Consider the following 27,278-nt stretch of genomic DNA (forward strand, 5'->3'; position numbering starts at 1 on the left):
CGAGAACAGATGGGGTTAGATCTTGCAGTATGAATCCTTTGAAAATGTTGATTATATTAGCATTGTTTGTCATAAATTTCAATATTTTTTTTGCAATACATCTGCAGATTTATGTTCTACATTCCTTCATGTGTACATTAAACATCAATAAAGCTCTGATTACAGCTGTTTCAGGCTCATACATTAACTTGTAAAGCAGCTTTTATTACATTGGCACATTGGTGTAACCTTTAATGGGTGTCATATAGGTACATTGTACATGAAAACCCCACGAGACACTTTTTGTGTGAAGGAGCCCTTGTCAACGCTTGTAAAATGATTAGCTTACATTAGCATTTTATGCTTAGTTGTCTTATTTAAGTTTATAAATAGTTAAAAAAAAGGATTTCAACTAATCCCATGATCCCTGGATGATTTTTTTAATACTGTGAAGTATAAGAAAGTCCACCCATTGACTCCCTCCTCAAAAATAAGCCGCATTTGTCCCTGGAGGTTTAACAAAATGGTACCTTACTATTCCCCTCAGATGAACTTTGAGTTACCACAGCCAGAAACCTCAGGAGGGCTCATTATGTAACTGCAGCACCACAGGGGCCTGGCTATGTAGGTTTGTTGACAGAACTTTAAACCTGCATTCATTGATTTTATTTTTTATACCCACTTTGGGGTAGAGCAACAAGTGGTACACATCACACAGGCAAACATGTTCGCTTACAACGGCTTGTTTACACATTCTGGAGATACTGAGCAACATAAACATTGATTTGGAGTTGAGCTTTTGGCCATCTGACAAATGTATACAATACACACTGTTCACCAGCAAACTGCTCATTTTGGTCGATGTAGTGTTTTGACAATAGGGAGGGAATTTATGCTGATAACAATGCCATTATCTACACTGCTCATCAATCCATTTCTATATTGGTTGTCCTGATTTTTACAGTGTGCACACTTTGTGCTATTGTTAACATAGGACAAGTTGATATACTTCCACTCCTCAGCTGAAAGGGACTAATAACCACTGTTTGCAAGTAGAGTGACCCTATTAAGTGGCAACTTTTGATTGTGACAGATTTGAAAAAATATCTTCCAAATGCCTCTAAGTTTTTACTGCATATGAAAATGTTTGAGCACAATTCTGATTTTTCCACCATTATTGGAAGTCCCATTGCCACAGATGTTGCACATTGTGCTGTTAGCATTATTTTGCTATCTTGTCTGCTATGATTTCTTCCTTCACTTTTTTGCTGCCACGCTGACTTGTGATGTGTGAAGTTGAGTTGCAAGAAATGCGGAACTAAATGTGAGGCATTGACAAGCATGGAGGCAAATGATGTCAATGTTGTGATGTTGATCCAGCTTGAACTGGTTCTGGATTCCCATCTCTTCATGACAAAACTACTGAATTTTGGCAGCTGCTATGATTGAATTCAAGATGAGTAATTGAAACAATTTGCAAACTCCCACGCAAAAGTAAAAAATTCAGTTCTGTGAGCTGTAGAGGAAAGTGTGTTTGTTAATAGTTTTGTTTTATATTACCTTTAACATCAAAATTATAACCATAACGCAACTTAAAGCTCCTGTGAGACTATTTTTCTGTGGGAATGGATTGGACTAAAAATGACACTGATAATTCTTGACATGAAACAACAAGCAGGACCTTCAGCAGGAAAGCAGATTATTCCCATTTAGCTGTATATTATGACTGTCACCCTACTGTGGGGGAGGTGGGGGTTAGTTTTAATTTTGCCTCTTTTTTTTTACCCGGCAACCACCGATTCAATGTGAGCAACATTCAAGTCATTAAAATTAAGAGGGGTGATGTTTTTTAACTCGTTAAACATGTACGTAACAACTTCAGCAAAAAAGAGAGATCTGGATGCCATCTTTAGGTGGCACTGTATGTGTGCATGTTTGAGTCCATGTGTACATGGTGCTCTGGTTGTGTGTCTAGAAGCCATGTCTCTTTCTTTTGCAAGGAGATCCGTATGTGATGTGAAATCAGAAAAAAATGCAGTTTCTTAGATTAGTCAAAGTGGAGCTTTGTTGTTATCGTTGATAACACTGTTGGACAAGTGCAGATCCTGCACTGCATATAACAGAAAAAAAAAAAAAAAACATTGACTGAGATGAAATGTATGAAATGAAATGTTTTTTGGACAAAGAATCCCAATTTTTATATTGTCAGAAAAAAAATCCCAATATATCAACTTCTCATTTTTTCTCCCACCCCTATAATGGTTTGCTGTGAACTTTTTCTGTTTTCTTGAAATTTCATTTGAAAATATTCAAAATCATCAATCCTTTGCAAACAGAATCAGATTGCAATTCACAGAACTCTAACACCTGAGTTACAATGTGCACTGAAGTTACCAGAAACCTGCTGCTCTTGCTTCCCTCCCCTGGGCATCACTCCTGACAGTCCTGATGTTACGTACCTCTAACATGTGTAAACCTAACGATATATAGCACTGTCTGGCAGCTTCAGCCATATCTTCCTTTGCGTTTTTTTAGGTGTCTTCACTCCCTCTTCTCATGTGAAGTACTGGGAAAATATAAGTGACAGTTAGCTGTGGAGACTCCAGCGCAGTGGTGCACTATGTCTGATTTTGGCATCTGACAGACCGCAAGAGGAGGCCTGCAATTGTGAATAGGCTCCACTAGTGAGGAAGGCTGGCATAGAGGGAGGGGAGACAGCAGAACAGTGAAGGCTTTTGACAGGTAGACAGCAGGTGTGAGTAAAAAGGATATACTTGTTCCTGTGCAGAGTGGGCTGTATCACTCCAAGTGTTTCTGATCACTTTAAAAAAAAAATCAGTTTGTAAAACTCCACAGAAATCTGGACTTTGCTTAGTCATCTGTGCTTCTTGTTTCATTTAGGGCAATAAATCTGTCTGTTCTTCCCGTCCCAGCTGATGGCTTTGTAGATTCCTTGCAGAAAATGTCAAAGTAAGGGTTTGTTGTTCTGCAGTAATTGCTGGGACCCGGAGCAATAACTCTCTCAGTCTTTATTGGAAAACGCACTGAATGAAAAAAAGCTGCCTTTGAGGTCACTTCAGTGAAGCTTCTGTTTTCTTTCTGAAGACTTGTATAATTAAGAGTTCACTTTGGAGTCAACGGCTTCACATGAATTAATTCTTGTCTAACTTTGCTCTTAATCAAGTTGACCTTCAGTTTGAATTGAATTTATAAGTACAGCAGCTTCTACATCAGTGTGAAAAAGCACTTCATTCACTGTTAAGAGCCATATGCAAGCATGAGTCATATTTCTTACAGATATTTTAACATTTGATGCAACCAGTTCCACTCCTGAAATCCGAAGTCGGTGCAAACCTCAGCATTTTCTAGCCTTAATTTTGTTACTCTCAAAGGCAAACAAAATCTGCTGTTATTGTCAAATTTCATGCTCTGGGTTCACAGCACATATTCAGGCTAAATGTGGGTCACCAGGAGGGGAGAGAGGTGGATGCTGAGCCAGCTTAATTGCTTTGTATGTCTTAAGGTATGAAGGGGAAGCAGGTGAGAGTATCACCTCTGTGTGTTCAGGAGTTAAGACACAAAATCTGGGAACGTGGAAATAGCAGATTTTATGAAGACATGTGCCAAAAACAAGACCATTTATTGCTTGCGTAGCATACCAATCATAAATCTCCTCTAAGAAGAACAACAACTTCCAGAGCACATGCATCATTTTCATACGCTCCAGTCTAAAGTTAGATTTTTTTTCTTCTTCTGGGAAATGCACCCAGGCTTCTTTGTCTTAACAACAACACCTGGCAGAAAGCAGATAAACCCTGTAGATTCTGCACAGCGGACCGAAGCTTGAAAGAAGAATAATTATGTCCAAATTACCTGGTAAGCAATCATTTAATTCTCCTTGTCAGAATGAATAAGGATTAATTTGCAGGCAAATATTACACAATGAATTATTGAACAACTCATCTCCCAGGCCAAATTAATCTTGGGGATTGATGGTGTGGATGTAACCTGTGATCGGAGTAACGTGTTTCATGAATCATCGGTGGTGCGGTATGTATTCACCGGGGCATTAGCAAGTGATGACTTGATTTCAACTGACTGTCCCCATTTGAATCCCTGTTATACAAATAAACAAAGACATTGGTTCGGTAGTAGGCTTCGCTGTGATTGCACAGTCACTCAGCGTTTTAATTAAGTCTGTTAACAGATTATGACAGTGCTTGAGACATGACGCATAACACGTAATGAGTCATGAACCATCCCTTCCTGATTCCTCCAGACACTCAGCATGATTTAGCGCAGTGTCCTTTAAAAGTTGACAGAGAGGATCCCCTGATGTTTGAAATATAAACTCAGTGATGCACAACAGTTACGCAGCTGTACAACTTGATTTTCCGCAGTCTGCCATGCCCCCTCGGAAAACTGTAACAGGATATTATGGACGAGGTAGAGCGGCTCATATTCAACTTCCTTCAAACATCTTCCTGCTCCAGGCGGTCTCTGCTTTGAATGGCAAAATAGGTCCTTGACTCCATCCACTCACCGGCTTTACAGTATCTCAGCTTTCACATTTCAAGTACTGCGGTCAGAATAACTGCTTCTTAACTAGTCCTTAAGGAAGCAAGCATATCATGGTTGTTTCTCTGTGTGCCAGCCTGTCCTCTCACTACACTGTGTGCTCTCTTTAGGTCGGGTGTTATGCTGGATTTGGTCTCTTGATCCCTCAAGCACTCTTGAGACTGGTCAGGAGGATTTAGTTGTGTCATTCTGGCATATGGCCTTATAAATATACTGGCATCAAGGAAGCACTGCATTTTTCTCTGTTTGTGTTGCAGGCTAAAGGTCAGGGCCTCATCAAAATTTATAGGCACTGAAATTATAGTCTCTGTGCCAACAGAGTACATCAAACTCCTGCAGTAATGATTCTGCTCCCCTGAAACTGATGTATATATTCAACTACAATGATTTGGATATTGCACTGCCAGCATTATTTTCCCTGGACATTGTCACTTTTATGCATGCACAGAACAAAACTTTGGCTTATCAGGCCATGTTTCAAATCCTGTAATGTCCACAATTAGGTCAGCAAAAGATTTTTAGAAAATGTATTAGAAAATTTTCACCACTTTAAGTGCCATTAAGAACTACGATTTACCATGGATATGATTGCAGTTGTATCACTCAGGGGTTTTTGAAAAAGCATTTTAGAGCTCAACAACAGCTTTCACTATACTGGGACTGGCTTTGAGGCATTTTACATGGGTTTCAATGGGTTCTCTTTGGGTTTTGGGGTCAGCCTCTAGTGGGCATTTGAGGAACTGCAGCCTTTAACTCTTACACATCTGCTTCATTTTCTAATGGCTGCCCTTAGTTTGTATGTTGCTTTTTTGTGAGTGTCCATACATGCTAGCATGCTAGCATTGTGAATTACACTCTGCCATTGGTTTAAATTAAAACAAACACCTCATAGTGTATATAACTTTGGATCAAACTGTGATTTTATTTCAACACTCTTGTGAGGAAATTTCTGCTTGTGTTTTTTTTTTTTTTTTTTTGGCCTCCTGTGGACAGAGTGGTACCTCTTACATATTTGTTGTTTACTGCACAAGCATTTGTAGCATTTTTGGACACATAAAACTTCATTAAGCTATCTTTTGACAAGATAATTAGGATATATCTACCTACTCACAGCAGTTACAAAAAGGAGGCCAGTCTTGTGGTTGGTGGTCTTATTTGCTTTCGTAGGCATTTTAGATGAATTCTTTTTAATCTGATTCTGCTTCATAACAAGTCAAAAACTCCTCACATGAGCTTTAAAAGACTTTATCATGTCTTGGTAAGTCTACTTTTGACATTTCAAGTTCAAACCAGGACCTAGAAATGTCCCTGTGTATCGCTTGTAGCACTAAAAGATGCCTTATCCATAAATGAATTTCAAGATTATGTATATGGTTTGAGTTGATATTGTACTTCAACAGATACATTCAGCAAATTTGTATTTCCTGTTGTGAACAGTTCCTTAAAATGTTGACATCAATGAAGTTTGGGCCTCTTTGGAACATGTTGCATATTGCTGCAACAGGGATAAACAGTATGATTTGTGCACAGGAGGCTCCGTGGGTTTAGCTACATCTGCTCTCTGTGTATTTTCTGGTTTATATGCCAAAGCTTGTGTCTTGCTCATATTCATGTGTGTGTCTATGACCTCATCACACCACATAAAAGCCCTGATATTTCTTATTCTGTCTAATCATTTGAAATATCTCGATTTAGCTCTCATTGGTATTCATCAAGATGCATTTTGTATGAAGTGGACAGGCTGCAGCCTCTGCAGTTAAATAATGAAGGAGAAACATACTTGGTTTGATAAGTAGCAGCAGATATAGTAAAGCTTGAACCTGAGAAGGGGAAATATGGGATTAAAAACATGACCTTGATTTGACACCCAGCCACAAGCATTGTGGTGGCCAAATGGAATGTGCAGTGTGAGCAGTTATTTCTCAAACCTTTTATTAGTGGAAGGCTCATAAGAAAAGCTGCTAGTCAGGTGGTTTCAGCGGGTAATGAACTTGTCAGCTTGAGGTTTTCGAGTTTGTTGGCTTTGTCGCTTTTTGTTATTATTCAATTCAGCACCTCGCTCGCTCTTCTCCCCCCAAATGATTTCTCAAGTCCCTGCTCGGCCGCTTGTTTTGCACAAGGAACACATTTTAGTTTCTCCCATTGGACCCCAGGAATCGAATTGCCTCTCATTCAAAATAAATAATCTGCTCCCATAATGCTCCTACTGTGTATTCCCACAAATGCTAAACAGCCAAAATGCCATTTTAGCGAGGGGATTTTCTATTCTTTTTCAACAGCCCATCAATAGTATTAGGCCTGCCAGATAAAAGCACTGAGACCTGACTGCACAAGGAGCTGGGGTGAGTGTGAGGTATGGATTTGCCTCAGTCCTTTTTCACTTCATTTGAGATTTCTTGCCTTTTTCATTTGGCAGAGGAAAATGCCCGTCGGCTCTGGTAGCATACCTTTCTCTGCAGACGGGAAGATGAAGTTTTTATGATTCCTCGTGTGGCCTTGTGGTACTTTAAATGTAATGTATCATCCAAAAAAGAGTGAGAGGTACTGAGTTTATGATAATACTCCATTTGTGTCCTTAAATTTCACTCTAAGTGGGTTGAGGTTACTGTAAAATGTACAGTGCATGAAGCCAACTCATTATAGCATCAACCAGTAAATAGCTTAATTGTCAGTGATATGGACTAATGGTCTAATTACGAGAACCCACAAGGAAGTATATACGTGTTTATAAATGAGCTTTGTTTCGTAATCAAATTTCAGGTATCTCTGGCAGTTAGTCACATTAACATTTACAGATTAAATTAGTAGATTATTCACTTAGCCACTATTTAGAGGATCAGTAGATGGTTTAATGAACTTTATGGACTAATGCCAAACTTCCCCACTAATTTCATCATAATGTGTTGTATCATTATAAACATAATTTGTATCTGATTTGGTATGTTAGATACACTCAACAATACAATACTACTTTAGTCATCAACCAGGGCTCAAAAATAAGAACATTTAAAGGAAAAAAAAAAGTTAACACAATGAAACTACAACCACAGGGATCAATATTACATTTCCCATCTACTTAAGCTTGGAAGTATTTGCGCAATGTAAAAAACAGAATCAGTATTATAATTAGAGATGATAGACAGGCCTGTCTCTGCTATTATTAGGTCAACAACCCAATAATAGCTGACTTTGTACCTGGATAAAAATCCCAGTGTGAAGCCAGGTTTTCAAAGATATTATACTCGTGTTTCAGAAGTTATGAGAGACTATTGAAATCAGAACCTGGATTTTTGCCAAGTAAGTTGAAACTGTAGGTCTTGGTGGTATTGTTGCATTATGCTAAACTTATAAACAGTAACCAGAGGGAACATTACTGTTGAGAAACTGAAATAGAAAAAAATAAGAGAATGAAAATAATCATGTGGACTCCAGCTCTTAGAAACCAACAGATAATGGATTCTAATCTTTCTACTTTGCATTTTAAAACAACTACATATCAACAGTGTATCAGTTATTAAGTCTGGAGTCTTGATTGGGGAAACAAATGAATACAAGTCTTCCTCTATGTTCATGACACTGAGACTGTCAATTGCCTCCCATTTCACAAGTGCTTTTTTATTGTCTGGAGTGATTTGCACAACCCAAAGCAGTACTCTAGTGGCTCTTACGCCTTTTATCAATCTGATTAGCTGTACTTTTATGCATGTAGTAGCTCAAACTCAAAGTACTTTTGTGGTAAAAAATGAATTCCATTTGACACAAAGTGCATATTACCTTTGATAAGTCTACTGAGCCCCGTGGTAGTTTTTTTTTAGGTCAAATTTGCAGCCCAAAAGCACTGTAGTGCTGATATCTCCCAGTATGTCACAAGCAGGAGCAGCAGCTCAACTACAACGTGCTGTAAGAGACAAAAATAGAGTGCACTGCAAAAACAAACACTGTGTTAATTTCAGGCCTTCAGTTTAATGCATTGTCACCGACAGCTTGGTATAAAATGTAATGAAAGTACTACATTGGTATTTGAATATTATACATACAAATTTGCAATACACAGACATAACATGGAGACTAACTAAGATTTAACAAGAGTGTAATAGAGTGACTGGGCAGCATCAGGGTTTGAGTCATGATGGGCGGCCCGTTGATGATGATATTTATAGTTACATATGAAGAGGCCCCATGGCTCCTGACTGTTTTACATGACTCTGCTTAGTGAAAGTGATTTGTCTTACCATAAACAGAACATCTCACACCAGATGTCTGCTCAACTACCTTTAGTCTGTCTGTAAATCCGCATTCTGCTTCAGACAGGTCCATATTTCCTCTGTGTTTCTCAGGTGACTGAGCAGACATGATGTGCAGTCTGTTGTGTAGGCGATTCACAAGGTGCACACATGTTATGTGTTCTTCCCAACAACAAAGTGTGGGCTGATTGTCAGTGCTCCACGCCGGGCTGCTTTAGCTGGATGCCATGTCCATGTCAAGGATCAAAGGCAGCAGTGAAGACAATTTATGCTGTGCAGAGTGTGTGACCATCACTGGGAGGGCACAGGGAGGGGGGCAAGAGGAGTGAGGAAACAAGATGTTGGGGGTTTTGGAAGATGTTGGAGGGAAGAGAGGTGCTGAAAAAACGTCTTTTGGAACCTCAGGTAAAATGAACTATTTCAACAAGTTACAAAAACAAGCTTTACAAAAAATAAAAAGAAGGCTCTGAGCATCACAGAATACTTGGAAAATAAGTTCATGGACATTTATATCTGTTTGAAGATCTGGCTTTTATACTTGATAGCTTCACTGATCTTCAGGAAAGAATTCAGTTTGTGATGTGTTTAATTTTTTTTCTGATTTTTTTTTATTTTTAATTTGTTAGAGGTTTTTTTATTTTTTTATTGATTTTTGGCTGGAACTATTGAGGACAACAAATGCCAAATCAGAAGCTTTTTGATAAAGCATGGCAATATGACTGTATCAGTACCTGTGTAATGAAACACATACTTAATGGGTTTGTTTAAAATGTCCTAATGGTGTTCTTGGTCTGTGTCCAAAGATACTCCATGAGGCAATACAGGAATAATTTAGACATTTAACTTTGGGCTCTATATTTTTGTCAAGGGCACTGATCTCATTAGAATTATTCCCTTCTGCTGCTGACTGGCGTTTCCTCTTTTCGTGCTCTGGCTTTTTGACTCACATGTGTTTCTTTGATTCCGGCTTCGCCACGATCGATGGCGCTGGAGGGGTGGGGTGCACTTGGCACCATCCGAACAAAGATCACTGATGAGACTGGTTGCACCTGTCAGAGCTGACCAGATCAGGTAATGAGGAAAAGTCCCTCAGGATGTTAACGAAGCCATTAAGCACTCGTGTGTGAAACTGCGAGGAAGCCGGTGTGTTAAATTGTAAAGAGGCAAATTAAAATTCCCAGCACATGGCACTGAAATGTAAATATCCTGCCTTTTGCGAGGATGAGCTGCGGCCTTCTTCTTCTTGCTCTAATCGGCTTTAAAAGACAGTGCAAAGTGCTCTGGAGTAATGCTTGTGCTCTGTGATAAAACAGGAAGCTTTTATTATAAACCTACAATAGTGGAGCCATGTTTGAAAAAGGAACTAAAATATAAGCTGGGCTCTATTTGTTCTGCACACTGAGAGTAAATGGCTCTCATTCAGGACACAACAAGTAGGCGACAGTTTCCTCACACAGTGCCTCTCGTGTTATCGTTTGGTTTTGTCTCATCATCTCTGGGACGATTGGGATGCGTCTGGAAGCTGTAGATTGATATTTTCATTTCACAAGTGCTCTCTGAAATAGAGATCATAAAATGCTTTGTGATACAAATACAGATCTATCTTGCCTCGCCTGTTTTATGAATCTACACAACCAGCCGTGGACGGTGTGTTTACAAGGGAGGTTTCATGTCGGCTGTCAGTCACATCAGTGCAGTCAAATGTGCTGATTTACATACAGTCAGGAGGGAATGTGCTTTAAAGCCAATCATTAAGGATACTTTTTTGCAGTCAAAGGCTTTTAAAATGACAGATTTTAAAGCAGCGTGTAAAATTGAGAAACAGTCCTCCGGTAGTAACTCAAATTTAGATTCTATGAATGTCGAAAATTCGTTCAGAAGGTATCAGTTAATGTCCCTCGCTTGACTGCTCCCTCACATTCACTGCTCGGCGCTCTCTGCTAATCCTCACGAGTACATGGCCCTCCTACGTGCCCCGGGGGGACTAATCTCCCTCCTCATGCCACCGAAAAAAAAAAAAAAAAAGTTGGAGAAGGTGGATAAAAATGAGCGCCGGGGGCTTCAATTTAGATTTGTTGAGATTGGTCTTGTTCCAGAGGTTGTGAACGCTCCCGCAGACACACTGAATTTCCATTTGAGTGCCTCCTGTCCCAGAAAAGCAGCCAGAGGTGTCCCAAACGATATGACCTGCACCTCCCCCTCATTTGTCTACATTAACTTTGCATGTGTGGTCCATCCAATAATAAGTGGAGCAGATTTTATATTTAGCTGTGCCTGCAATGACTTTGAAAAACAGGGTGACTCTTGTCTTCAGACCCATGTCAACCTCTTAGCTCAAGGTCCCTTTTTGTAAGGATGTAATTTAGCTTTATTTGAGTTTTGTACATTAATCAAGTTTATTCTGTCTAACCTAACAGCATCTTTTTGGCTTTGTTTGGTTTCAAACTAGCTTTGCAAGGCTTTTCTGTCTTGCATAAGCCATAATAATGTGTTTACTGACAAGAGATCATAAAAAGATACATACGTCCTGTTTTTATCCTGCCCCCAGCAAAGACAGTCACTTGCGAGTGTGAGCGCTGATAATAGCACTGTCAAAGAGTTTTATACCATGCTGAACTAAAACTCTTGTTCTAATTATGTAACGCATTAAAGCAACTAAGTGGTTGTCAAAACTGCACGGTAATAACTTGGCCTAAATTAAACAATGCCTCTCCGTTTTCGTCCAGACTTGGAAGCTGCTCTGAGGGGTAAACACACAGGCCTTGATATTAATTGCACCTTTAGTTGTAAAATCAATGTCAATTACGCTGCACAGTATTTTTTTTATATCCTCAGTAGTTATCTAACCTTTCACTTCAGAGACCATACATTCAACTCTGCTGCTTTAACCCTCAGGATAAGTCCATTTGTGTGCAACAGGTTTGCGACCGTAAAATTAAAAGGTCCCTCTGAAGTGCTGCTAATGAAAATGAAGCCCTGCAGCTCCCGGGTGACCCGTCACAGAGAATATGAACATAAAACTCTATGTGAGGCCTTGGGGTGGGAAGCTAAAGCACTGCAGTGCGCCTGCTAGTTTCCTGACACTTGTCACAACACATTGATTGCAACATAAAATGAAGCACAAGAATGAAATACTTTAAAGTAGTTTTTAAATTGTTCCTCACATCAATCTTTTTAGTAACTTTTAAAAAGATTTAAGTGAAAAATGCTCCAAGACATTCTACCAAAAGACAGCACAGGAAAAAAATAATGATTAGAGTAATAATTGCGATTTAAGTACCAGGCACTTACAAAACATGTGCTTCTGTTTATCTCATTGTCCTACCTAGGATTTGTCCATATGTTTCACCATTAAAGTGAAAGCCAGATTTTACTTTTTTACTCACTAAGTCTACATTTCTTCATGCCAACGTCTTCTGCATGACACCCCTGCTGTGTTAACACTGTGGTCTCGTTGGATGAAAGGAAGGTGCTGCATCATTTAACAGAGCTGTTGTCTAAAGGTACACAGCGCTACTCTGCTAAGGCGCTGTGAAATCTCTGAATTCCGCTTTCCTGCCAAATAAAGTGTAACCTGGAAGGAGGATGCATGCATGGCCATGTATTCATAAATGACAACCTATATTTTGAACAAACAATGATCATCCCTCCTGTGGTCTGTTGCGAGTCTGCAGCTCTTGATTTTCTGTCACTTTGTTTTTTGCTGCTCTGACGATTTGAGTGGGATGAGGGTTAAAATATTATGTAAAATGTTCCAGGCTTCAGATTGTCTTTTCTCTTGACGACTTTGGGAAAGCCCTCATTTGTTTACATAACAGCTGGTTTTCCTCCAAAAATAGCTTCTTCCTGCCAGATTCTGGAAACATACTGTAATTAGCTTTAAAAATAATCATAGTTTGTCACTTTTATTTCATGTAGGTACTCTTTTAGTTGCACCAATGGCGTTATGTCATGCATAGATAAATTATGTTCCTTCATTTTTATGAGACATCCCTCTATTGTGGCTATAATGTGGATGCGTCAAAGTTTCTGAAAGCAGTGTTAGTGTAAGGGTTTCTGTATTGATTTAATGCCCAATAAACACACAAAGGTAAACTGTTTACAGGCCACTTCTGCATTTCGGAACGGAAATGGTTGCAGAGTTTTGCACAAGTGCATCAAATGATGTAAGTGAGGATAGTTAAAGAGGGCATACCAGGACAATGCTGCTCTGTTATTATCATTATGTTATTATCCACGAGTATCTTCAAGGCACAATATGGTGTCACACTGAGGCTAAAGAGATTACTTTGAGATAATTAATCAGATAAGACCTTTTATCATACGGTTTGTCTTAAAGAGGGGATGGAGGCATGAAACACTGCTGAAAAAAAAAATCAGTGGAAGGAGTATGCTGCCATTAAAGTCACACTGTGATACTATTATCATTACTTTCTTGTTAGTTGTTAGACTCTTTAACAGGTGATTCTATGGAGGTCAAACTGATCTCAAAGAAATTTAAAGGATTTTAACTTTTAACTTGACACTAAGAGTTACATCTGTACTTTGACTTCCAGTATTCTTTTACTTATAAAATTTGAGACAATGCAAAAAGAAACAACCGGAGAATATTTTGAGACTGTCACAGTTTCCTGTTTATATCATCCAATTTAAAATGATAATAATAATAATAATAATAATAATAATAATAATAATAATAATAATAATAATAATAATAATAAATAAAATCCACTGAGGAACTTTCCAGTTAGTCACATTATTATTCAACTTTGTCATTTATGAATCATCAGTAATCTTGCAAAAGACTGTTTAAAGACACATGTTGTGTTTGCATACAAGAGGTCAAATCAACTGAAACCTATCCCTTCCAGGGGTTTTTAGATGTAAAAATCACAATATAAGAAATACAAATCCATAATTTCCCCTTCATATATCATGAAATATTCATTTTGTTTTTGTTTTGTGAATGGATAAAAACTCCTGACAGGAGCTTTAATCTGTGTTGCATTTGTTTAGTAGATTTTACCTCAGCATAGGAGAGCATGTGTGCTTATCTAAAGCCAGTTAAAGCCAGAGGTCACAATCAGACTGCTTATTATCCCTTTCCATGCACACAGCATTCATCCTGAATCTATTATCATGTTAGAACTTCAAACACTCACTCACAAAGAGTTTTCAGGTTCACCTTCCAAAGCTGTTGTTTCTGCACTGTGAGGAGCTTTTTCCTGCTGCTGGCCACCTTTGTCTCCAGTATGACGAGGTGCCAGAGCTGCTGGTCTGCGTGTTTCCGCCACCATATGTGGACAAAGAGAGGTGGCAGTGGGTGAGGAAACGGATGGGGGGGATGGGGACACTGACGGACACAGGTAGCTTGGCAGAGCTAGGAGCCCCTGTCCACCTGGCATTAGTTACTATTGTCTCGCTCCCCGTTTTCCTGGCACCGCCTGTGATTGAACTGGCGGAGAGGTGAGGGTTTGGCACAGGGAGGGTTTTGCCTCAGTGATAACAATAGGCCACATACAGAAGGGAGGGGGTGTTTGTGTCGTGCATTGTCAAACTGGATTGTCTAATGGAGGTTCACGGTGCATTGTGCAGTGTTTCTGGAAAGGGATTTTTGGTTTGTTAAAGGGCATCAAAGTCCCACTGTGTCCCTCCTGGGTTGTTCCACAATGTCCTTTTACAGTTTGAGGCAGTTTCTCCCATCTAAAGGAGTTAATTGACACACATTTTTATAGCATGCAGCGAGAACGAAACCCATTATTTCTAGTTTGGTATATAAAGCAGGAAAAAGGGATTTTCATTGCAAGCACGCCCCGACAGCCCTAATCATGACCGGGGTGCCCTGTACGGTGCAGAGCACAGGCTCCCGCCCTGACAGATTATCCGGTGTGAATGTTTGGGAATGATAATGAGATCAAAACACCTCACTAAGCCGGGAAGAGAGGGTGGAGACTGGAGAGGGAGGGAAAAGGAAAAGGCGAGCAAGAGCGTGCAGCAAGAGAGCGGGTGAGCGATAGCTGCGATAAATTGCAGAAGCAGAACCACTTGAGCATAAAATTAGATTTTACAAATGTGTTGTTACCTGACAGTCCTCTGACAGAGGAGATATCACAACATTATAGGGCTGCATGAGTACTACTAATCGTATCAAATAAATAAGAATGGCTCTCAGCTGTGATGGAGCCGGATGGAGGTTGAATGTGGACATCGAGTAAGAGGAAGAAATAACATAATTAAAACAACCTTTCTCATTATGGACTCAAACATTAGAGGCTCAAATTCAATTTATATGATAATACATTACACGTTGTAAAAGCTGTATGCATTACCGGATATTTGTCCAAATGCAGGGACACTCAAAGATGGTCGGTGTCTTGAGATGTTGAAGAAAAGATTCTGAGTTTCAGAGTTAATCTGGATTTCTTGCGCTTTTATTTTATAGTTTCACATTTCTGCCATTATCTGATGTTAGAGAGTCTTAAACATGTTTGCATGACAAATATTGATAGTAAAGGTTCCTGCTGCTTGCACTTCCACATGATGATAATTACGGACAGTTAAATCCTGTAATGTAACAAAACAACTTGAGGATACTTCTGTGGTCAGAGGAAACAACCGAACTTACTTGAACTATCTGCACAAGCTGTTAAAGTAAGAACTAATATAAACAGCCGTTGTACGGAACATAAAGGACCACAACGAGAAAGAGTATTTGAGGAAACAATTATTAGCCGCGTCGCCGCTGGTTACAAATAATAAGCTAAATACATCATTAAGACAACAATGAAGACTGGATGAATCAGTCTGAATGACAAAGCTCTAATTCTAGTCAGCTTAGCAGAGACAGACACTGAGGCAAGCTTTATCTGCACTATTCTGCTAGAGGAAATTATGTGTGTGTGTGTGTGTGTGTGTGTGTGTGTGTGTGTGTGTGTGTGTGTGTGAGAGAGAGAGAGAGAGAGAGAGAGAGAGAGAAAGGAAGTGAGAGGGCCCAGCAAATGTGTCCCACTATGAAAAATGATCGCTTTTCTGTTCTTTTTTTTTTCTCAGGTGATAAATCTACAGGGAGATATTTTACCTGATTTCCATTGTCTGAGACTTGAAACAGATAATATCTTTCAGAACAGTCTGCACAAATATTGCAACAATTATCTGCTGGAAGACGGTAAAATAACATCAGTTTTGAAACAGTTTGTTTCACCTTCAAGTGTCACATATTGCGTATTGTATTATGCTTTTTACACACGTGAAAGTACAAAGAGACTCCGTTTAATTAAGATGCCCTTTTGTTTTTGTTTTCTATTAAAACCCACTGCAACACAAGGAGTCTCCACCTCTCCCTCACTTTTATTTTCTTAGTAAACAAGTGATTAAATACTCAGTCTGACTGTAAACTGATTCAAAATTCTACAGTTGATTATTTATTAATACTTGGACTGGAGGCTCCACCTTACTTGATGACTTTGTAAAAATGTGTGGATCTCTTTTTTTGGCTCTTTTTGCCACTCTTTAAGAAAAATAAACCATTTATCACATAAGTAGATGCATCGCTTGGCTCTAAAAGATCAATTTAGCCTACCTTCAGTTTTAAGGCAAACTCAAATGGCGGCATTTATTCTGTCGATATGAAGATGCTCTTCAGAGTTTCCATGTGTTTCAAACCTCCCACAGATTACTAAAATACTGTCAGTGTCAGCAGTTGTGTTGTATCTTGTTAGCAAATGGTAATATGTTCATTTTTCACAGTTTGAAAATAAATTCAAATGAATTTGGCAAGCACAAAGCTGCTTAACCTTTTGTATAATGTCGAATTAAGCAGCATTTTTCTTACTCGAGGTCTGCTGCTCAATACATCAGTTGATTCATCAATGAAAAAGGCAAAGCAACCCACCTCCTTACTGCTATAGTGGGTCATGCTGTTATGACTGTAGGTTAGTTAGCAAGGCTAATTTGATTAGCTAATATTTCTGCTCTCGTTTAATTTGACCATTGTTTCAGAGAAAAAGCTCTTATCTGCTTTATTATTCAAGCAAAGGCAATATGCTTCCATTCACAATATCCTATAAGCTGTGTTTACCAGTTTGCATTAAATAAACATTGCATTATTTATTTGGGGCACTTAAAAGTTCATTCAATTCTAAAATACAGTGGTAAAAGTGGTTAAAGATCCTTTTATGAGTTTTTTTTTTTAAGTTGTGATGTAACAGACTGAAATTGATAATAGTGCATTTTTATGACAAACTAAAGCAAACCAAACCTTTACAATGGTTGACAATTATTGTCATTTTCTCAGTGTTTAAAATTTTGATTGAAGATTTTTTCTCAGAAAACGTTTGTATGTACAGGACAAAATCAATATAGATCCAAATGGTATCATTTTGGCCAGTGGAGGCACAAAAAAAAGACACAACATGAAGCTCCTGACGTGAGCTTTAAATAAACAGAAATAATAATTATAAGTCAGTTTAGCTCAGTGGTTGAATTGTGTGCCTTGTGTTTATAAGATGTAGTCTGAGAAGCAGGTGGGCTGGGTTCAATTCAAGCCTTCAGCCCTTTGCCACGTGACAACCTATTTCCCTTACCCAGTTTGCTCCACTCTCCAGAAGTGCATGTTGCTGTGCAAAGTGTAAAGTCTTGTTTGTGCGTGTGTGTATAGCACGTAGTGTGAACCAAAGGGAAAAAATCAAATTTCACCCAGGGGGATTAATAAAGTATATCTTCCTCTTCCTGCTATTTCTACTGTCCTGTCATTTGTATACAGGCACCAAAATCCCAAAGTTAAATAATGAAAAAAAAAGGAAACTGTTTAAATTACAACTAAATTATTAAAACACACAGTTTTAGGACAGAGCTCCTCAATATTTAATGCTAAAGCAGAATCTCATAGCACTGTTTCAGTATTTTTCCCACAGCCTAGTGACAATTGAATGTGTCCCAGTTAAATCACAACTATTATGCAAGGCTACACAAAGCCCTGTCTCATTACAAGTGTTGTGCGACCATGTGTTTACAGAAAGATATAACAGTTTAACTCATATTAAAGGGATTAAACTGGCATTATAAGAGCTTAGTATAGTGTCAGTGTTGACTGGAATTGTTGTGTGGTAAACATTAGCTGCTTTAAGGCTTAATTCTTCTGTTTCAGTTTATTTTATTGTATCATCAGCAGAAATGTTTATTTTTAGAGCTGATATCAACAATCATGTGGCTTATTTTACTGTTATAATAAGCTTAAATACTAGATAGTGTGTTTTGATAAAACCTATTGAAAAACACTTTTTTTTAGCTTTACCAGTCTTTTTTCAATCTTGTTTGTCAGCATAACTAAAGGGAAGCTCAAGCTAAAAAAGAAAAGAAAACACAAGTTTTGTAGTAGCCCTGCTTGTTGCCATTGCAACATCACAAAAACAAACATGTCAGATTACATTCCTTAATTAAAATTCATTCTTCAGACTCATGAGGCCTTTACACCGTTAATGGCGCGATGTGGCAGATTCCAATTAACACATTTAAAGCTATTAGCACATCAGCACACACCTGTCGGGCTGCATCGCCTCTATCACACCTTTAAATAATATCAACACTGGAGACCTTTGTAATCCTTCACTTAACACTTTGACTAAGCCAATAAGAGCTGACAGGTGGCAGATGTAGCCTGCTGTAGGCATTAGCAAGTGTAGCACATGGACAGAAACGTGGTCTGTACAATTGTTCACCCCAATAGAATGCATTATATCACAACCTTACCGCTGATGGTCATGTTTTTAGTCCATTTCACAACCAGCTCAAAACTCATCACATTAGTCTTAAGCACAATCTGCTGTGATTTTGAACCATTAATTACGGAATATCTGACAAAAACTTAGTCGAGCATTCATCCATTTGTACCCCTTTATTCAAGATAAGGGTCACAGGCTGATTAAAGCATTAAGAGACAGGAATGAGAAAACCCTGAACAGATGACTGATCCACTCCCAGACTAACACACAAACACGTTCACACCAACACTGATAGACTGCTGAAGAGCCTTTCTGACCTGTTTGTGTTTGAAGCGAGAAAAACAAGCTGTGCGGGGGAAACCCAAGCGAATACGGGGAGAAGAACCGTGGCTAAGATCAAACCCAGAACCTTCATGCTGTGCAGTGACTCTGCTAACTAATGAGCTAACTCTCTGCCAGACACCATTAATTAACCAGCAACGTTAATTTCCTCTCGTGATCCTTATCATCGATTAAATGAAACAGATTCCTGGCATGCTTTCTCTGCTGTGTGTGGTGCAAAAAGCAGAGTTGGCTAGCTTAACCACCGGTCTCGGTATTGTATAACAGTTAGCCCCAAGTGATGTGTTGTTACCAGTAATTATGGAGCGACACATTCTTTCTAAAATTGGCTGCTTTTCCGAACATTAGTGGTGGTTTGTGTGTGTGTGTGTGTGTGTGTGTGTGTGTGTGTGTGTGTGTGTGTGTGTGTGTGCATGAGCTTTGTGCTGGTCATTGTTTGCTGCCATCATTGTGAAAGTGAGTGCTGTTGCACATCCAGGGAGACAGGAAGCTATTCACTGGAAGATTGGGAATCCCACCAGTGAAAAGAAAGTACAAAAGAGCAACACTCAGAAATGCAGTGAGCGAGCACACATGCATCCAAGAGCATAATGAGCTAGTTTTATTGTTTGGGCTTTTGCAATGGTTTGTCTGGCAGGGAGGAATTGGTTTTCTCAGGCACAATTTATCATTTAATGGACTGCAATAAAAATAAGATTTTGACTGTATATGTATGGTTTACATCTATCTACGTGTGTTGATTACTGGACTTAAATATGTTGATAAGCAGGAAAAGTCACATCTGTTTGTTTAGTTTGATTCTGAGCTATGTATAAATAAAAAAACTATCTGTCCTGACATAACTCCCCAAAATATGTGGTTGGCAAGGTTCAGAAGGATAACTTAGGCAATGAAATCAGATTCTATTTTGCTCTGAAGCTGGTTGTAAGGTCAGAGTCTTGCTTGGCATAAAATAACAGAAAGGTCACTGAACTTGCCTCTCTTCTGCACAAATTTCCCGCTCGACAAGGTCAATCCTATCAGAGTCTTTTGCCTCAGTAGTTAAGAGAGCAGCTACAAAAAGCAGTGACCTTGCCTTAGTTTTTCAAAACGTGGGTGCTGCATTCACTTAAAACGCACATTTTGTCATTTGCAAGAATGTTTAAACTTACAGCAAAAATGGCCAATTTCTTGATTTGCCAGGACAAAGACGTCTCCTTTACAAAATGTCTGTGTTAACATAACACTCTAAGTAAATGTGACGTCCTCAACCTTGGAGGTGAGAGTGCCCAGACTTTTTGATAAGGGTGGCTGAACTGGGCACCGACAAAGGCAGAGCTGGCACAGGAAATATAATCAGTTAACCTCCCTGTCTTTACTACCTATTTTTACTGTCATCATTATAGTATCACACGGTTAATAGATGTTTTTTTTTATACATTTTTACGGCCTGGCAAGACATAAATTTTCTCAGCTCAGTTCTTTTAAGCTCCTGTAAGGAACTTCTTTTTTTTGTTATATTTAGTGTCTCTTATCTCTTCTAATTTGAAAAGTTATCTGTTTTTCTTTTAACAGCCAAATGCATCAAAAAAATACTTTTCATATAAAGTGCAAAAATATCTGGCACCTACCAACACCAGGGGTGTCAGGCAACATAACTAACTTCACGGACTTTGCCATATTTTAAACCAATCAGATATCTTTTTATTTATTTATTTTTAAGCCATGAAAAGGCTCCAGTATAAGGATGGGTACCTGTCACATTGAAACTGTACAGTACCTGGCAGTATTAATACTCAACGGTACCAATTTTCTGTACTTTTGTGTTTGTTTATGTGGTAAAAAATGTTGATTGTTTGATGATAAATATTCAACCCATATATAAACTTGCAATGCTGTGTTCATGTCTATCATGGAAAATCACCTACTCTGCCACTCCCTCACAGTCACAAGGATGCATTTAGGTACCCAAACATGGTACCTTTTAATTTTATGTGAATCGGTACCCAGTACTTTTTACAGAATTCGGTCTGTACCTATAAAAGTACCTTATTCAGTACCCATTACTACTTTAGTAGTAATTCAAAGTGAATTTTTAACCAACTTAAACCACCTTACAGGAGCTTTAAGGACTGTAACACAAGATGGTTACCCGAAGTGTTAATTCAAAGCACTAAAGAAAGAAAATGTGCTATGATTAAAAAAGCCTCTGGTAAAAGACTGTCTCTGGCAAGGCGAATAGCAATTTAAAACTAAGGATTCTGGGATGTAAAATCAGATTTCAAGTGAGGCCAGGGCCACCATAGACCACCCCCAAAGATGTGCCTCTGACTAGCCAAAGCAATCACATAAAAACCATAGCTGGTACAATTGCAAGCCAGAACCTTTAACACAGCTGCTTCAAGACTTCATTGAAGAAAGCACTACTTGATTTAATTCATACAATGAAAAAATAAATAAAATCAATACAAATTAACCTAAGACTGCAAGAAATACAGTCTGTGTACAGTGGTCATTCATATTAAACATGTAATAAAATAGGTGGGCATGTATCAAAGCTATAAAACTAAAAGAGTATATTAAAAAAAAAAAAAATCTTCCAACCTGGTCTTTTTTACTTAAGCTAATACACATCCTGAAAGTCAAATGTTAAAAAAACAGACAGATAGACAAATAAAAAAATAAAACCCCTGGCGTAATGTCTTAGTTTTGGCACACTGTCATTCTGTCCCTCAGTTTACGCTCTTTGAAGTCGGTTAACGTGGCAGATGTTAAAAATAAGTCTTTCAGTGTTACCCAGATGATTCCAACCTTGCAAACTATAAGCTGGCTGGCAGGCAATCTGCCACTACATAACAGTGAAGGGAGGCTTTATGCTTGTGCTCTTGCCCACGTTGTTTGTGGGTACATAACATGCAGAGCTTTTATGCTACAGCATGGATTTGTGCAAGGGCATGTAGAGCTGAAAAGTGAAACCTCTGATTTTGACAGGGTGCAGCATGTCTCTGACGATTCCTTCGGGGCCTTAGAGACCAAACTGAAATAAAGCTTCTATTTAAGATGAAAATTAAGCTTGGTTTTTCTTCCACATCACCAAAGGCTTTTATTTTATATCAAACAAACGGGTTTTGATGCATAATTTATTTTCTGGATAACATGTTTGTGCATTCCTGATGTGTGTATTGTGTTGTATTGGAGTTTGACCTTTCTATGGCCAAATTAACTGCTCTCATGAGCCTGTTTTTGTACTTCCACAATGCATAAGCATTGTTGCAGTTGCAGACTAAAGAAGCTTGTTAAACTTCTTTTCAGCTCTGAAGAACTTTTGGTTTATGGCAGACTTTAGACCCTTGAGATGGAGTAAGAACTTGTATCTCTTTGCTTATCTTGTGACTACGTGTAATTCATGTTTTTTTGTTTTTTTTTAATCTTCTAATGTTGCCTTTAAGAGTCAAGTGCATTACCTTATGAGAGTCTTTGTTGAGGAAAATGTTTATGCATTACAAAAGCATGTAAAGCGAGTTATCAGTTATCATTTTTCAGGCACCCACCCTGTGGCAGCAGTTTCACTTGTATTTGACAATTTTATAGAATAGTTAACCTTAAAGCTGATAGTTGTGTTAGGTTTTAAAGCTCACAAGGAGGTATTATTAATTTCAGTTTGTTTTAATACCACTAAAATCCTCACAAGAGACCTAGAGCTTTGCTTTTTGATCCAGGCTGTAAATGTTTTTTTTTTTTTTTTTCACAGGAGACCTAGAGCTGTGTTGACAGGTCTCTTACAAATCAGCAAAATTAGAAAGTTCTTCTAAGAAATAGGAAACTTGCTTTGATTTAGAGACTAGACTGGTTTGCAGACTAGTTTTTTTTGGAGTGTACAACAGTTGTAAATTTCATTGTATTTTGCACGAAGACTGTATAACATATGGACGTAGTCTCTGTCACAAGGGCACTAGACTTGTCTGTCAAGTGAGCTGTGCCTCTAATTGGAGAAACTTCAGATCTCAATATCTTCTAAACTGCTAAGAGAGTTTGAACCCCTCACTCTGTTTTTTGATCCAGGCTGTACATGTTTTTTATGCTGTAAAAGTCTGTTTTTTGGTTTGTGGTGTATGTGGTTTCTGGTCTTCTTGTAGCCAGCCTCAAGTGGACACTCGATGAACTGTGGCTGTTAGTGCTTTCACATAGGCTTCATATTTTTGGACCAAATATTGCCCCTTGATTTTGGACCACCACCTCTACCATATTCCTTCATACTGTCTGTGTTATGATTTCTGTGAAATTTGGGTGGGAGGGTTTAATTTCTGCAGATATAAAGTGGAATTTTAATCTTTCTCTCTTCACATCAGTCTGTGGTGTTTGAATGCAGCCGATCCAAAGTCCTCAAAGGACAAATTATGGAAACAGCTGCAATTAGTGGCTGATTTATATATTGTGGTAGGACCTCAGAGACTAATTAAAGGCCTTTGTGTTCTTGTCTATTGGAGACATGCTAATTTGAAGTCTTTTGACTGAGTGTCTGAAACTCATGCATCTCAATTTGCCTGCGCCCACTGCAATAACCAACACTCAGAGCAGTTGTTTAAATGGGAACTTGTAAACATGTTCCTCAATGTTCCAATCTCTACATCATTAGAGTGATTTCTGCAGGGCGGTAAAAAACTCCATATTTCAGGGAGTTGCAGGAGCTCTTGCACATTAGGCCTTGCTGCTGTGCTCACGGCAGACTTCTGAAAACGAAAAAGCAAATTATCCACAGGATTTTCCTCCTAAGGAGCAGGTTCCCCTCTGTTTATTAAATTTGTTAAAGTGCTTCTGAGCAATGCACATTTTATCCTCTTAACAGTCAAATTACTATATACTCCAGCAATTACTTAATGTACTCTAATGAGATTTCCCCATGAAATGGAAGGATTCATTTATTTTAATGTGACGCATTCCACCGGGCGGTTTATGCATCACGTCCCCTTGCAATCCAGGGAGGCTTTGACTCATAAATAGTGAGATGAGCCTGGCTTCCAGAAATACTGCTCTGCCCATAGCAACACAGAGAAATATGACTCTGTGATCCAGACAACAGGGGACTTTGTGTTTGGGGGCATCAGCAGGTCACAGGTGCTATCCTGGAGCTCAGCTCTCTGAAACCAGGTATCCTCTGGGATTAGTGGAATAATACGCGGCTGGTTGGTTGTGGGTGTGTGCTTGACCGTGGGCATGAAAGTGTAAAACATAAACAGCACCACAAAACATTCAAATAAAACATCTTTTATGGGCTCTTTAATTTACATAGAGCAGACTCATATAAACCGCTTTAATCAGTCTTTTAGTGTTTGTTTTATTTAATATTATTTAAAAAGATACACTCACTGTATGGATTATAAATGGATGGACAATGTGCACTTAAGGAACATTTTAGAATAACTCATGAATAAGTCCTTTAATCCTCCAACTGTGGGCAATGGCACCATTTCAGGAAAATGTAACAAAAGCTCAAACACTACAAAAGAAAACCACCTCCATTGCCATTTTAAGGCAGATTTTTACACCCCTGAAGAAACTTGTCTGCCAAGTGTAACACATGAAGGTGTAATGATGGCGCAAAGTCACTCAGCCGCTGGTTCTCCCTCAGAGGTAGTAACAGAGGCAAAAAGGGCGAAGAAGGTGGTAAAGTGAAGCTTCAAGGTAGAACAATGCTGTGTGTACGTATGTCTTGTAATCTCATAATAGGATGTGAATCACACACACTGTGACACAAATTTCTCACTGTTTCAGGGTGCAATATATAACTACAGAAATATAATGATGGCAGGGAGTGCAGTATGAAAGAGGCTAAAGTTTGATGTGCATAAAAAGTTGTCTTAAAATTCTGCCTTGGAATTAAAAATAATCCCCCAAGATAAAAGATAAAGAATCTTTGCTACAGCTGATCTATTAAAAAAGTATTAATACAGAAATCGCCCTTTAAACTCTACCCATTACGACATACTGCCTGGGTATTAAAATCTTGGCAAAATATTACAGAATACTGGGGAAAAAAAAGGATACATGGAAAATAGATAAATAAATCTCTGAATACATTTCCTGGCTAGTTAAGAATTAGACAGAAAATAAAACCAGACCTCACAAAATAATTATTTGCATGTCGTTTTGTGTGTAATAGGTTTTGAAAAGTCTTCTCCAAAGATGACAATGAAGTTATAAACTTGAGTACAACGTTTTCAAGTATTGTTTATATAATTTTTTTGCCCCTGTAATGACGGACGCTAGCAAAGACATCTTGCTTTGTTCTTGAAATGGATCATCTGATGAGAGTGGAGGTGGAGGAGTCAGCCTCTCCATAAGCTGATGTTCCTACAGGCGTCTTTTTAAGAAGCTGTCGAAGCTGTCTTCTTAAAGGCTGGAGCTGAGACACACAGGGATTTACGTTTGACAGGGCATGTAAAGATTGTTTCTTTACCAATTACGTATGAGGAGCGGAACACCAACTGTTTGCATATGGGACGCAGAGGCCATGATAGAGAAAAGCTTATCTGATGTGTGAACATCCTATTTAAAAAAGAAAGCTAAATGTATGAGTTTTTATATAATAAGATGGATCAAACATCAAGCTATACTGCAATGAAACGTTATTTGTCAAGGTCTGCTTGAGACTTGTGGGACCACCTCTCATTGGTGGTGTTCAATAAAGCTAAGAAGATAAATCATATAAGCGTTAAGTTTTGATACCAACTTGGCTTAGCAGATTAATCACATGCCACATATACAGAAGTTATACACAGTGAAGCAAGCCACTAAGGTTTAATTCCAAATCGTATCATGTCACTTTCATGAGCTCGGCATTTCAAATGAAACTGAGGCTAGGGAGGGGGAAACACTATACATTTTAAACTCTCTGTAGCCCAAAATCCAATGTCATTGCATCATTTTGATAAATCTTGACTTTCACATTCTCTATATACACAGAGTCTCCACCCTCTATCATTTTCCATTGCACGAACAACCAGTGAGATGTGAAGTCAAAATATCACCACCTGCGCTAATAGAGCCAGAGTATGTGCGAAAACAGTCTGGCTGGTGTCGCACCGGAAAAACACACATACACAAAAAAGGTTCCAGCTATGCGAATCAACGATTCTTGTGGCTGGTGTCGCACCGGAAAAACACACATACACAAAAAAGGTTCCAGCTATGCGAATCAACGATTCTTGTGTCTCTCCTCAGGAGCTCTCATTAAATCTCATCTCTTAAACATATATAACTTTAAACTCTGTAGAAAGAAGATCTATTGCTAAACAACCAATGTGATAAAAACTAATTCAACTATTAAATAATAATCTGTATCAGAGAACACATTTTACATCTATAGTCATTATCTAAACTTAGCACAAAAGGTAAAATATTTTGCATTTGGTAGATTCTTTCCCCCTCATTTCTTCTTTAATGGTGCCAAAATTGTAAGAGACATGGGTTTGTGGGGTGAGCAGTAGAGTTGAGTGTGTTGGTTGAGTGTGTGGGTTGCAACCCCCCCCCCCCCCCCAAAAAAAAAAAAAAAAAAAAATTGCCAAATCATCTATGCCAGTGCCAAACAAAATTATTGCCAAGACAAAAACAAAGAAACAAACGCACACACAAATCTCTTCCCTTTTTGTGCTAAGTTTAATTTTACCACTGTTTCATCTGTTATAAAAAAGTTGGTGGGTTTTAGGACATGTATCACAGCCAGTCACCAGGGGGAGCTCTGAAAGTTCTGGCTTCTCTCAGACCATGTTCAAACGTAGCCGGGTATTTTCAAAAACGAGTAGCCCCGCCTCATTAGTCCACAGGCACCGGGCAAATCTGCTGGTGAGTGCAGCTCGAAGCATGCCAAACACATAAGGGGCAGTAATTTTCTGACGTTAGACCCGTGCCAGCCAATCATCATTCAGCTGTGACATTTGACAGAAAACTTTATTTACTGGCATCTACACGAAACCATGAAACCAGAGTTTTCCAAAATCTTCACCTTGACCGGAGTTTTCAGAAAATATTGTTTTTAGTGATGTAAAGCTGCGGTTTCGTGTGGACGACAGGGCTAAAATATATGTGGTTTCCCAAATACCCGGCTATGTGTGGACATGGCCTCAGAGTAGCTGTTGTTCGGTATCCAATGCTTGAGCTACTTTTGATTGTAACCAGATCCTCTGTTGCACTGTTTTGCGTTATAAGTCAGCACAGTGACCACCTGATTGTCAAGGTTATTATCCGAGGACAAAATTACTCTCAGGGCTTCAGAGGACATTTTACATTACAGCAGATTTCACTTGAGTGGTGTCCTTCACGACAAGTATGGTGGTCTCTGTGTATGAAATCTTCCAAAGACCTTATTTGAATTTTAAATAGAAGCTGTAGTTTCTGATGCGATGCTCCAATATATCATGAAACCCCTGAACATTCAGCA

At 38.7% G+C, this 27,278-nt stretch overlaps 1 protein-coding gene across 1 annotated transcript in view; it reads left to right on the forward strand.

Moving 5' to 3' along the window:
- The window catches only part of grik3 (glutamate ionotropic receptor kainate type subunit 3), a 107,809-nt gene that overhangs the window by 34,601 nt on the left and 45,930 nt on the right, over positions 1-27,278 (forward strand). The gene's annotated exons all lie outside the window — the stretch shown is intronic.

Source organism: Halichoeres trimaculatus, unplaced genomic scaffold, assembly GCF_033239565.1.
Source record: "Halichoeres trimaculatus isolate MK-OKI-2021-1 unplaced genomic scaffold, fHalTri1.1 fHalTri1_scaffold_12, whole genome shotgun sequence".
In the NCBI taxonomy this organism is placed as follows: Eukaryota; Metazoa; Chordata; class Actinopteri; order Labriformes; family Labridae; genus Halichoeres; species Halichoeres trimaculatus.